Source organism: Primulina huaijiensis, chromosome 15 (assembly GCF_012295235.1).
Source record: "Primulina huaijiensis isolate GDHJ02 chromosome 15, ASM1229523v2, whole genome shotgun sequence".
NCBI classification, from domain to species: domain Eukaryota; kingdom Viridiplantae; phylum Streptophyta; class Magnoliopsida; order Lamiales; family Gesneriaceae; genus Primulina; species Primulina huaijiensis.
The window spans coordinates 14995369-15008543 of NC_133320.1; positions in this window are offsets into that span (position 1 = coordinate 14995369).

Sequence of the window (13175 nt, forward strand, 5' to 3'; positions counted from 1 at the left end):
AGGTCGACCCCAGTAAAGTCAAGGCAGTCAGAGATTGGCCAGTGCCTACGACCGTAATAGAGATCTGTAGCTTCTTAGGATTAGCTGGTTACTACAGGTAGTTCATCCAGGGTTTCTCTTCTATCGCGGTGCCTAAGACCGCCTTGACGAAGAAGAACGTCAACTTTTTATGGGGATCTGAGTGCCAGGAGAGCTTTGACAGACTGAAGCAAGCATTGACCACGACACCAGTTCTAGCTATGCCATCAGGGCAGGGTGAGTTTGTTGTATGTACTGATGCTTCGAGGCTAGGTTTGGGCGCAGTGCTGATGCAGCATGACAGAGTTATAGCTTATGCATCTAGACAGCTGAAAGTCCATGAGAAGAACTACCCGACTCATGATCTCGAGCTAGCAGCAGCGGTTTTTGCCCTGAAGATTTGGATGCACTGTCTGTAAGGGGAGAAGTGCAGAATTTTCACTGATCACAAGAGCCTGAAGTACTTCCTCACACAGAAAGAGCTGAACTTGAGACAGAGAAGATGGCTAAAGCTAGTGAAGGATTATGAATGTGACATTAGCTACCATCAGGGTAAGGCTAATGTGGTTGCAGACGCTCTAAGCAGGAAGTACGCAGTGATTGCTCATTTGTCGGTACAGAGACTTCTACAGGCGGAGATTCAGAGATTTGATCTTGCAGTTTATGCTAGGGACGATGCCCCAAATCTTGCTACTCTACAGTACAGCCGACATTGAGAGACAGGATTCGAGCAAGGCATACTTCTGACGAGTAGTTGCAGAAGTGGAGACAGAGGGACGAGGCTAAGGGCCAGAGACTGTACACAGTTGTGGACGGCATAATCAGATATAGGTACTGTCTATGGGTTCCTGACAGTGATTTCCTTAGAGCAGATGTCTTGAGCGAGGCCAACAGCACCCCGTACTCCATCCATCCAGGGAGTACGAAGATATATAAGGATCCGCAGACTCTTTATTGGTGGCCGGACATGATGCGGGATATTCTGCGATTCGTTTTCGAGTGTTTGACTTGTAAGCAGGTCAAGGCAGAGCATCAGAGACCTGCATGGAAGCTGAGACCACTCCCTATTCCCGAGTGGAAATGGGAGAACATCACCATGGACTTTATGACAGGACTTCCGAGGACTACTGGAGGATTTAATGTCATCTGGGTGATAGTTGATCGGCTCACTAAATCAGCTCATTTCCTACCGATCAGGAAGACTTTCACCATGACTCAGTACGCAGAGTTGTACATCAGAGAGATAGTCAGACTGCATGGGATTCTAGTGTCCATCGTGCTAGACAGGGATCCGAGGTTCACGTCTGCATTCTGGAAGAGTCTACACCTGGCATTTGGTACTAAGCTGCTGTTCAGTACTGGCTTCCATCCTCAGACAGACGGACATTCAGAGTGGGTGATTCACATTCTGGAGGACCTACTCCGAACTGGCATGATCTATTTCCAGGACAGCTGGGATCCGAAATTACCTCTCGGGAAGTTCAAATACAACAATTATCAGGCTTCTATCGGTATGGCTCCATACGAGGCACTGTACGTGTAACGTACCGTAATTTTTGAACTATTTAAAATTTGAGGAAAAATAAAAATTTCTTAATTAAATAGAAACCTTCAAATTGCGATAACATTAAACTGATCATTCAAAATATTTGCAATGAAAATATCACAAATAACGTTTGCTAAAAACACTTGTTTAAATATCGTAAACAATAACGTGAAATCAGAGTATTTGAAACATTGAATAATTTGTTAAAAACATGGGTGGTCCTCGGGTTTAGCCTCCTGCTCAGTCCAAGCCGGCTCATTGGTCCCCACCCCTAGTCTCCTCAAAGTCATCCTCACTTGCATCGATCAAGTCTAGTAAGTCTAAAGACTCAACATGTATAAACAGGGGATAGCAAGTACTACATAATAAAATCACATGCATCTTTAAAGTAGGGCTTACATACTTTAAACTTGCACGTAATAACATAAACATACTTGAAACATGAAGGTAGTAGCATAAGCGTAGACGTGTCATCATCATAAAACTTTTCTTAAACGTACTTGCATCATACATACTTGAGCATACATAACATCATTTTGCGTAGAGATATATTTCAAAGCAAGTGACTCATACATAAATATGCTTCATCAGACTAAACCACAGTAATGGGCTGGCAGGGATGTCCACTACCACATACATAAGGTCACCGGTCATACTTTACCGGGTAGATTGGTCCCTGGTCATACTTTACCGCTTTCCAATCCTGATCAAACCCGGTCATACTTTATTGGGGTGGAGAGGTCCTCGGCCACGTTCACCGACTTCCAAACCCGTTCATATTTGGTCACAAGACATTTCGCATACCTCAAAAACATAAGACATTTTCTTTTTGCACGTCAAACATACTTAAAAACGTCGAGGGCTACGTTGGAATGCTCTTGACTTGCTGCCTTAAACAAAGCAACAAAGATTCAGGAGATGCAAACGAAGCCTGCAACCAAAACTTAAATCAGCGAAAATTCCTATCATTCAAACAATTCAATTCTCACTTATTACTAAACTAGTCCCCAAATTACTTAACAATTGCAAAAATAAATTCCTAATTTCCTCGATAATACCCAACTTTGTTCATAATTTTGAAAATCCTACAATTACCCATAGGTTCTTGGCGTTCCTACTTCCATTTTATAGGTTTTCTACATCATAAGTTCAATAATCTTAAGCTTATTAAATCCAAAAATCAATTCTTATAACCAATCTTACATTTCCATCAATACTTAAAATCCCAAATTACACAATTTTTTTTATACTGCTAAAGGTCGTCGCAGATTTCGAATCATTATTACTTAAACGAAATTTTTAAAAGTTAACTCAACTAGTAACCACGAATCATCAGTATTTTAAAAATCTACGTCCCGAAAGCATTCAGAATTTTCATGATTAACTTATGACTCAAGGAGTAGAACATCAGTACTTACTAACCGAAAATCGATATGCTTAAATCGTTAATAAAAATTCGTAACGCCCAATAGTCGAATTCTCAAGCATGTCCAATACCACAAAGCCAGCATGCATGAAAGTCATAAAATTTCGCATTTCATGTCGTAACATACATAAAAACTTTAAAGAACCAATCTCAAATCATAACGAAAAGTAATCATGTACTCTAAAACGTATGTCATGTAAACATATAGGTGATATCATTAAAACACGTACATGCTGAAATCATGACTTATTGCTTACTACTCGAAAGACTTTAAAACTTTAAAACTTACAAACTTGAGGTGTGGCTTCGTGAGCTTCTCACAACTTGCAGTATGCATAACCCTTTACAAGAACACCGCTCTGATACCAACTGCAACGTACCGTAATTTTTGAACTATTTTAAAATTTACGGAAAAATAAAAATTTTCTTAATTAAATAAAAACCTTCAAATTGCGATAACAATAAACTGATCATTCAAAATATTTGCAAAGAAAATATCACAAATAACGTTTGCTAAAAACACTTGTTTAAATATCGTAAACAATAAAGTGAAATCAGAGTATTTGAAACATTGCATAATTTGTTAAAAACATGGGCGGTCCTTGGGTTTAGCCTCCTGCTCAGTCCAAGCCGGCTCATTGGTCCCCACCCCTCGTCTCCTCAAAGTTATCTTCACATGCATGGATCAAGTCTAGTGAGTCTAAAGACTCAACATGTATAAACTGGAGATAGCAAGTACTACATAATAAAACCACATACATCTTTAAAGTATGGCTTACATACTTGAAACTTGAACGTAATAACATAAACATACTTGAAACATGAACGTAGTAGCATAAGCGTAGACGTGCCATCATCATAAAACTTTTCTTAAACATACTTGCATCATACATACTTCAGCATACATAACATTTGCATAGAGATATGTTTCAAAGCAAGTGACCCATACGTAAATGTGCCTGATCAGACTAAACCACAGTACTGGGGCTAGCAGGGATGTCCACTTCCACATACATAAGATCCCCGGTTATACTTTATCGGGTGGATTGGTCCTTGGTTATACTTTACCGTTTTTCATTCCTAATCAAACCAGGTCATACTTTACCGGGGTGGAGAGATCCTCGGCCACGTTCACCGACTTCCACACCCGTTCATATTTGGTCACAAGACATTTCGCATACCTCAAAAACATAAAACATTTTCTTTTCGCACGTCAAACATACTTAAAAACGTCGAGGGCTATGTTGGAATGCTCTGGACATGCTGCCTTAAACAAAGCAGCAAAGATTCAGGAGATCCCAACGAAACCTGCAACCAAAACTTCAAAAACGCATTTTTCAGTAAAACACAGTTTGAGCAGTTTCACGAAAAAGATCATAACTCACTCATTTCTTATCCAAATATTTCGAATTTACTGGAAAATCGAAGGTATCAAAAATTTCTACGTTTTATATGTTGAAGGTTTTTCCATAAAATCGATCGGAAAACCACAATATTTAAAATGACAGTAAATTTTGAGTTTTGAGATCCAAAAATCATTTCAAAAGCGATCCAACCATTTTTGCTCAAACTTTTGCATAACATACACATGTTTTTCATACAATAAACATCAAAATTATTACTATGACAAGATCGATGCGAAAACGAAAGAATACACATTCTTTTTGATTAAAACTTACGAAACGACGATACCGACGCGGCGAGGATGCGAGGCCGATCCGGGATGACATGTGGCGCTTTTCTTTCAACAAAAATGATCGAGAATTGCTGAAATGATGAAGGGGAAAGGGTGGTGGCTGCTACTCTCCAAGAACCCTACCCCTTTTCTTAAAAAGATGAAAATGAAGAATGTGTGTGTGCAAATGAAATGTGTGTGTGACTTACTGAAACATCTACTAATTTTAAAAGTGCGGAAATATTTTTTTTTAATAAAAGCTCGCATTTTCGAAATAACATTTAAAAATGATCTTAAGTATTTGACAATAAAAATAGTACGTAAACATAAACGAGTAAAAATTGTGAAAATCATCAGCGTATCAAAACCAGCGTGTAAAAATGTTCATATCATCTCAAATCTCATAAAAACAAAATGCGGAAAACATGTGGTCCTCGGGTCGTGTCACCCCACCACGTCTGTCTACTCAATGTTCAGCACCTCCAGTCCTCTCAATAACAAGCTCACCTGCATCACACACGCCTAGTGAGTCTAAAGACTCAACACACCTGCACCGTTAATAACAAGTACATATACATAGCACACAGCAGTGAAAAATATCATACTCAACATATCTTTCATGAACTTAAAAACTTAATGCCAACATACATTTCCTGAACTTTAAAACATGAACATAAACGTGTCGTATAAAATCATGTCGTGTCAAATCATGTCATCTCATATCATCATATACGTGTCAAAACAGCTCATCATGTCATCAAAAACTTAAACATTTTCTTTTAATTGAATTCAGTTCATTAGTTGTGACTTTCGTATCAGCTCTAGCGATGGATCCATCTATAAAACCGTGGTACCCGGCGGCAGGGGACATCAGCAACAGCATTACCCGCCCACTGAGCCTGGGCCTCAGCTCATCATATCTCATGTCATCGTATACATATACATCGTCAGTCACAACCAATTCACATCCTTCAAAAATATCATCATTTTCATCACTTAATAAAAACATGCATATGCGTAACTTTTCCTTTAAAACAAGCATGCAACGTATTTATCATAATTGCGTAAAAATCGTAAAAAAAATTATGCATAAACATTTAAAATATCATATATTTGTGCTCAGGGCGCTGCCAGGACCATTTTGCCCCTGGAAACCCGAAAATTATCATTTCACCCCTGGACCTTTAAAATTGACTCGAAGCTTACCAAACTCCTTACAATGTCCCAAAACATATTTAGAAGCATTCTTAGACGTAAACTCGAGCTAAATTCATAACTTAACGGTTTTAATCCGAATCGACTCAAAATTTAACCAAATTTTTCCCACCTTTTTTGCATACCTTAAATACACTATACGACTCCTAATACTTTATTATCCTACCCAAAACTCTCGACTACAAATCCAGAAGAAACACAAAGCTCTCGGTCCCCCCTTTTAGTGCAATCAACAACCCACACATGGCTCCTACCCTTGAAATATTCAGTCCACCTCCTATCACCCATTTCCAGCCTTTAAATCTCATCCTTAAGACCATATGAGACCTTCTAAACTAAGCTAAACCAAAGCAAGCTGCTGCACACGTAATCTTAAACCAAAAATCCTCACACACAAGCCAAGAATGATCGCCCTTTGCTACACCCCGACTCGATCGTGGTTCCAGCACTTACACACGTTAGATTACATCATTTCCACCCTTAGATTATCTGGACTCAGCAGCCCTTGCACAAGGAATCAAGAATCGTGAGTTTACAATCAAAATATGATCAACTTTCATGCAAAAACCGTGCATCACATCTCGAATGTGTATGATTTGATTTTTAACAACTATGGTACACACATCAGCAGTATATGGCGTGCGAGATGCAGAAATGAAAGTACATAACGTGCCTTAGATGATACGAACGCGAGGAGATCGAAGAACGAGCGTCGGGAACAAACCGGGGAATTTTCTAACTAGCCAACGAAGGGGGGGGAAGCTTCCTTGGTGAGATTCTACTGAAAACCGAGAAGAACTGATGGTGGAGATGAGGTGTCGTCTGTTACATGTTAATTAGGTTTAGGGGAGGGTTAAACACATTATTTAAAAGGTTAACATTGCACTAATGGGCTCTAACTTTGATAATTAAAAGTTTAAAAAGGATTTTAAGTCCAACAAGCTTAAAAGTAGGCCCATTAAGTCCAAACGCACTCTCGAAAAATATTTCGTGTTGGAAGGATTTTGAAAATATTAGCCGAACCCTTAAAAAGTCCCCCGATTTGATAAAATTTGCGTACCGTTAAAAATTAAAATCATGCGGGTAAAAATATTCAAAAATTCTTATTTTTGAAAAATACCCTTAAATACATCTTAAAATAATTAATAAAAATTTAATCGTGTAATTAAAATAATTTTCTTGAAAATTTCCCCGTCTCCGATCCTCGTTCGTGCGCGAAATGAAACTTAAAAATCATAGTGCATGAACTTTTAAATTTCATGAATTAAATCCTATCATGCAATAATAATGCATAAAATACATAAAAATAATTAAACACAATTTAATAAAATAAACAAGCATTTAATGCTTTAAAACAATTTAGTAAAATACCAAAGAAATTTAATAATCTTGCATGCATGTGGTTCACGTGGACGTTTAAATTTTTGGGACGTTACACTTACGTTCGTGTGTGTGTGTAATTGTGTTTGTGTGCATGAGTTAATAAATAAAATAGATGTAATTAGGGGCTAATTAGCTTAATTAAATAATTGATGAGGAATTACATGGTAATTAAAATACTAATCCCCTCCTTAAATTACTAACCTCCCTAAATTTAAAATAAAATACATAAGTGTTAAACTTTTGAAAGTATAAAATCTTAAAATCACCTAATAATTAAATTAGGCTTTCAAAATTCTAAAACTTAATAAATCGTTTAAATGTCATTTTCTTGACTTGAAATAAAATACTCCATTTTAAAATCGCCTAAATCTTCGCCGGTCTCGTTTCCTCGATCTCGGCTCGAATAATCGCCTGAAACATAAAATTCAAGGAAAACGTTTTAACGTGGATCAACTAAACATATTATAATTTAAAGTAATGCAAATTCATAAATCATGAATTAAAATCCAAATTAATGAGATAAACATTCATTAAAACCATTTAATACAATACATAAGAAATTTAATAACTTGCATGCATGTGGTTCACGTGGACCTCAAATTTTCGGGACGTCACAGTACGGGAGGAAGTGTAGGTCGCCAGTGTATTGGGACGAGGTAGGAGAGAGAGAAGAGTTAGGTCCGGACATTTTCAGGCAGACCGCAGAGTTAGTGGTCAAGATTCAGGATAGGATGAGGACCGCTCAGAGCCGCCAGAAAAGTTATGCAGATCAGAGGCGCCGAGATCTGGAGTTTGCAGTAGTGAATCACGTTTTTGTGAAAGTCGCACCGATGAAGGGTGTGATGAAATTTCGGAAGAAAGGCAAGCTCAGCCCTAGATTCATCGGACTGTTCGAGATCCTAGAGAGAGTTGAGACACTCGCATACAGGGTTGCATTGCCGCTAAATTTGAGAAGAGTTCATAATGTGTTCCACGTCTCTATGCTGTGGAAGTACATGTCGAATCCTTCACATGTGCTGAACTATGAGCCATTTCAGCTAACACTGCACCTGTCATTCGAGGAGAGACCCACACAGATTCTGGACAGATAGGAGAGGAGGCTCCGGAACAAAGTGATCCACATGGTCAAATTCAAGTGGCTGAATCATTCTAAGGAGGAGGCTACTTGGGAGACGGAGATCGAGATGAGAAGTCACTATCTGGAGTTATTCAGTATGTTTTAAATTTCAAGGACGAAATTTTATTTTTAAAGGGGGGAGAGTTGTAAGGTCGAGGAAATTTAAACTGCGTAACCTGAATGCATGCAATCTAGGGTTTTATTTCAAATATGTTTTTAGGATTCAATTCATGATTATCTTAAAGTTTCATGCATTCGATTTTTAAGTTGCATTTCACGCTCGAACGAGGAACGGAGACTGGGATTATCAAAAAAAAATATTTTTATTGAATGATTAATTTTTAGCTAATCAATATGAAGTGTTTTTCGAAAATGGGCCTTGGTAGGTATTTTTACTCGTCGGGTTATATTTTTAATCGATACGCAAATTTTAACGAATCGGATGACTTTTTGAGAGCTCAGGCAATATTTTCAAAAACGTATTCAAAACAAAATATTTTTCGGGAATTTTTTTGGGCTTGATGGATTTGTTTTATTGCTAAATGGGCTCACAACCCTTTTAATTATTAATTAGGGCCCATTACTGTAATAATCTTTGTCTTAAATTTTACTAAACCTAACCCTAACCCTACTAAGTTGTCTCGGCCGCCCCGCCCCTCACAAACCAGCCTCCCTTTCGTTTTTACAGCAAGAAAAACAACACCAACCTTGTTTTTCTCCTTTAAAATTGAAGCAAGCTCCCTCCCCACTCCTCCGGTGCCTCCCCGACGTGCATTTATTCAAGTTTGTGAGCGTATACACGATAAGACACACCTTGTATCATCCTTTTCTCATCATTCATGCTAATATTGCTGATATGTGTGTATTTGTGTGGGAAATATTTCGATCTAGCATGGAACATCATTGATGGTTGCTTTTCTTGTCGAAAACATGCATAAATTGTCATAGTACTCACGTTTTTCATGTACATATGCAAGGGGCTGCCGGTTCTTGTTGCAGGCGGGCCGTTCTTGTCAAGGAGTAAAGGGTTTAAGGGCTGGAGTTATGATTTGGTCGAGTAGTACTCGAGTTGATGCATGGGCCGAGGGGTGTGCGTGGAGGTGTGTCTCGTTTTGGTTGTGGATCGAGTGAGGGGCGGATCTGGCGATTCAAAGACTGAACCGAGGCATGACCAGACCCTGGTGGGTCTGAGACACGGCCCAGGGAGGCTCAACCATCGCTGGAACCATCCATGTAGCTGGCCGTTTGCGCGATAGTGGGACGAGGCTCGTGTGATGTGATTTCGGGATATATCAAGCGTGTGCGTCGTGGAGCTTGCATGGGGCTATGGACGTGAGTCAAATAGGTCCAGTAGGGTCCCTATGTGTGCTATGGAGAGCTGGTGTGAGGCTAGTCCTCAAGGGTTTGGTCTAGGATGGGTAATAATCGAGCAAGGTACGAGTAGGGTTGAAAGAAACAAGGGCCGAGAACTCCAGCAGCATTCCAGGTGCTGTTCGAAGCTTTATGGGGTCTAGTTTTGATGAGTTATGGGCTGTTAGATTGTGGTTTAGGTATGGTGATAGAAGTGGTTTTTACGTGTTTTATTGCATTAGTTGGTGTGTGTTTGCATTGTGCATGCGTACATTTTGTTTACATTTTGTTCATTTCAGAGTAAACATTTGCATTTGGTCATGTCTCACCTGGGCGTAACGAATTGGCAGGTAAACTGGCCGGAAAAAGGAAATCGGAGCAAAGTGTACCAGCAAGAAGACAATGGACAGAAGAGACGGCGCTCGGGCGGTAAAATTCTACCGCCCGAGCGTGAGAAGTAATTCACAAAAGGGGAATTATAAATTTATTTATAATTTCCATGTCTTCCATCGACAATGGGTGCATGATGAACGCTACCCGTGCTCGGGGCTCGGCTCATATTATTGGGTGGGCCTTGGGTGCCGGAAAGCTGTGACATCCATTGACATGGTGATGTGAACTACGTGGAACTCCCATGATTTCGGCTCATATTATTGAGGGAACTCATGGCGACCGTCCATTAAGGTTCAACATCGATGGGTAAGGCTTGACACGTAAAGATGAACGACGTCATATTATTGGGTCCTAATCAAACGTGAGACAAAAGTTTACGTTAAGGGTTGCATTGTGATGCAATTGGAAACTACCTTTTAGGGATTATGATTGGCTGATATTATTCGGGATCATAATTCGCTAATTGGACCTTACGTACCTACTGAGGAAAGGTGTTTCCCGTTTTCACTAGAGGGTAGTGAAAATGTCAAAACAGTGGGAGCGAAAATTTATAAAGTAAAAGTCCATACTTTATATCTTACTAAATATTTTAAAATAGTCATTAACATTTATCTGTTTTACTTTTCAGTACAAAATTTGACAATGTCTTCAATTCGCAATCCGCTTTCTACCATACTCGAAAAACACGTATTAACCGGACCTAATTATCTCACTTGGCTAAGAAACCTAAAGATCGTCTTGAACTCGGAAAAGATTGCATATACACTGACTGAGTCGCCCCCTGCTGAGGCTCCGACTGGCTGCACTCCTGAGGAATTGCAAACCTACAAGGATTGGTGTGACCATGACTTGAAGGCCAAGTGTTATATGCAGGCTTCTATGAACGATGAGCTGCAGAGGCGTTTTGAGGATGCAAAGAGTGCTGCTGACATTCATTTGCACCTCAAGGAGCTCTTTGGTGAGCAAACTCGGCCTCTTAGGCATGCTACCGTCAAGGAGCTAATCACTTTCACATGCGAGACGGGGCCTCGGTCCATGAGCATGGCCTAAAGATGATTGGGCTTGTGGATAAGCTCGTTGGCATGGATCTGATTTTGCCTTCGGAGTTGACCACCGACGTGTTGCTGTTGTCATTGCCTAGCTCATTTGATCCTTTTGTGGTGAACTTCAACATGAACAAGATGGAGCCGACCCTTGAGGAGTTGGTGAATATGCTTGTGACATTTGAGTCCACCATCAAGAAAGAGAAGCCGGTTCTTTTTGTGGGCTCTTCATCTGGTACGAAGACCGGTCCACCTGGGAAGGGAAAGAAGCGTTCTTTCCAACGTCCCAAGAAGAGCGTGCCCTTGAAGAGGCAGACTCCGGGTCCCATAGTGGCAACCACACCAGTAAAGGCTGACAAGATTGTTGACATTTGTCATCACTGCAAGAAGCCTGGACATTGGAGGCGTAATTGCAGGGAATATCTTGCCCAGAAAAGTTCTGGAAACGGTATGTTCTATATTGAAGTAAACATTCCAATTAACTCTACTTCTTGGGTATTGGATACCGGATGTGGCTCACATCTCTGTAATGATTTGCAGGCGATGGGAAGAAGTAGGAGGCTCAGGGAAGGTGAGACCTTCTTGAGGATGGGCAATGGAGCAAGGGTTGCTGCCAAGGCCGTAGGAGATGTTTGCTTGTATTTGAACAATGATTTTAAGTTATTTTCGAGAGATGTTTTGTTTGTACCAGATTTGGTGGAAAACATTATTTCCATTTCTATGTCAGATAAAGATGGATTTTCTTGTTTATTTAGCAAAGGTTTTTGCAATATTTACAAGAATGAATGTTTAATTGGTACTGGAGAACTTGAAAACGATCTCTACACCTTAAAATTGAAAGATATTCCACTAAACAATGTCCAAGCAATAACAACAACAAACAAGCGCAAACAAGATACTCTAAATTCGGCACAATTGTGGCATGCTCGATTAGGACATATTTCCCTAAGAAGGATGAACAAGTTAGTGGGAGTGGGCATGTTTGATATGTCTGATATTAATGCTCTCACGACTTGTGAATCCTGTCTAAAAGGAAAGATGACCAAAATTCCCTTTAAGGGCCATGTGGAGCGAGCCAAAGGGTTATTGGATTTGATCCATACCGATGTGTGCGGTCCGCTTAGCATCACCACTAAGCATGGACATGCCTACTTCATCACCTTTACCGATGACTTTTCGAGGTATGGGTATGTGTATTTGATGAAATACAAGTCTGAAGCCTTTGAAAGGTTCAAAGAATTCAGAAGTGAAGTAGAGAAACAGTTGGGACGAAGCATCAAGACACTTCGATCGGATCGAGGTGGTGAGTACTTGAGTGCCGAGTTCCAAGAGTATCTTAGGGAGAATGGGATTCTCTCGCAGTGGACTCCGCCCGCTACACCGCAGTTGAATGGTGTTTCGGAGCGTCGTAACCGAACTTTGATGGACATGGTTCGGTCTATGATGGGGTTCACGGAGTTGCCGCCATCCTTTTGGGGATATGCGCTTGAGACAGCGGCACTGTTGTTGAACAATGTCCATACAAAGGCAGTTGATAAGACACCATATGAGATATGGATGGGTAAGCCTCCAAAATATTCTTATCTTAGAATATGGGGGTGCCCTGCTTACGTGAAGCAGGCAGTGGGAGATAAATTGGATAGTCGATCCATCTTATGCTACTTTGTGGGATATCCAAGGAATTCAGTTGGATATTATTTCTATCATCCCCAAGAAACAAAGGTGTTTGTTTCTAGGAATGCAACCTTTTTGGAAAAGGAATTTCTATTAGATAGAAAAGGAGAGATGATAGAACTCGAAGAAGTTCGAGAGACACCCACAGTTGTAGAACCCACACCCGAGGAGCCAAGTGAGGAGATACAAGCTCCTAGAAGATCCGAGAGAGTCTCGAGACCACCTATGAGGTATGGTCTGCTTCTTGAAGAGGGCCATGATGAGCCTAACCTTGGATGTGATCCAAGGACCTTCAAGGAAGCGTTATCTGATGCCGATTCATCCAAGTGGCTTGA